Below are 1,963 nucleotides of genomic sequence, written 5' to 3' on the forward strand. Positions count from 1 at the left end.
TATCTTTTCATAAAAAGCGGCGAATCATTACACTTGCGCCAGCGGATCACCTCACCTTTGCAAGCAGCGGTTGGTGCTTATTTGTTTATTTTTAGCTGTCTGCCAGAAAAACGTAATATCGACCTTTTCTTTGTCTGTGAAACATAAAATTCGGGCAGCCACTGTGGCACTTCTCACAGACGAGCAAAATAATTTTTGCGTCTGTTTATAGTTTAAAGAGAAACAGAATAACATCCCACATCCCACCCAAAAATAAGCTGCCCACTAGAGTATCTCAGAATGTGTGCCGATTTTCCTGACCACATTCTGATCCAGCATGCCTTGATTAAAATTTGGTCACTTCCTTGTCACGTGTAGTTCCGGTCCTATGCAACAGAACGTTTCCTGTGCGCCGGGCGCAATAAGTTTCGATTTCACCCTTAAAATTCGATGATGAATATCTAACTACGTGCAACTTTCGCGATTTCTACAAAAAACGTATGCCATAAATTGAGACGCACTACAAGTTTCTGATATAAAAGACTCCCCTGAACGGAATAATTAAAAAGTTAATGTCTTTTCGTTAATTAGTCACATCAATATAATTTTAGCTTCTGAAAAGTATTTCCATCCATCTAGACATGGAGTTCATGTGCAATAACGACGCGAGTGCAACTGTCACAGAATTTTTATAAATGATACGTATTGCTTGAAAAAAAAACACTTTATATTTGAACAGGGTGACTAAGAAGCTACAGAGCGTGACTAAAATTATTTCTATGATCTCACAAGGTTAGCAGCTGCTCCAAAAGTTCACTGAACCCAGATAGACGAGTAAGAACATTCATACTATATTAATTTCTGGGGCGTTACGTGCCAAAATCCCTATGATTATAAGGCATTCCGTAATGGAGGGCTCTGGAAGTTTCAAACATCAGAGGTTCTTTAATGTGCACCGACATGACACAGTACAGTGGCCTCCAGCATTTTCAATTCCATCAAAAGTGCGACTGCCATGGCCAGTAAGAATATTCACTGTACTAACAGATCGGTGTGACATATTAAATAAAATAGGGAAAAATTCACAATGCACAAGTAAAAATGCGACATGAGAAATGTGCAAAAGGAGAAAAACACTGACTTCGCCCAGTGAGGTGGGCGTCTACCTAAACCTCAAGGTCATAACCATTAATTCTCAAAGGCCTTGAAATAGAATGAGGGAAGCACTGACTGAAATGAACTGGTTATGTTGTGGTCACTTGAAATAATATGGCATCATTTCTGCAACGACAAATCACAAATGTCTTGCAAAAACACCAGCTGACATTAAGGTATCAGTTCATGTTGCAATGACAGTCACTCACTGCAGGTGCAGCTCTTTGTGAATGCTTGCTAGTTTTCATAAGATGAAATACCAAGGTCTGATGGTGAGCGGTGCATGGATGTGCTTCTTGATGTTCACACGCTAGATTTTACTCTGCTATGATACTCACTTCCTGCTGTTTAAGGCATCCAAGGATGCTAGAGAGCTTTTGCGCGATGCCAGTAGACAAGATGCCCACAACGAAATTCGGCGTGCATGGTAACTGCATATGGCAGTCTGTGCTCCATCCGACAATGCTACTTGTGGCCATTGCCTCTATGGTCGATGCAACTCAGTCACTGCAGGTGCTCGCACTCAAAGGTGACCGAGAGTTCATGGAGCAGTGACCACCTTCACCCTGTACGGTTTTAAGATACCAGATTACATATTTCTGAAATAAGAGACGTCCCGTGCCTGCATTATGCAAGTAACCTCTTGTTAGTAAAGCACCTATTCAGTCATTGAACCACAAAGCACACAAAACAAGGACAAGCAGAAAACATGAAACACGCTGGTGGCAATTAATAAGCTTATATTTAAGAGTGCACAAAAAATACACGCAATATATATTCTAGATCACGCATGCGCAGCTTGCATGATCTAGAATTTATGTGAAATCAC

This window comes from Rhipicephalus sanguineus, chromosome 2, assembly GCF_013339695.2.
Source record: "Rhipicephalus sanguineus isolate Rsan-2018 chromosome 2, BIME_Rsan_1.4, whole genome shotgun sequence".
Taxonomy (NCBI): domain Eukaryota; kingdom Metazoa; phylum Arthropoda; class Arachnida; order Ixodida; family Ixodidae; genus Rhipicephalus; species Rhipicephalus sanguineus.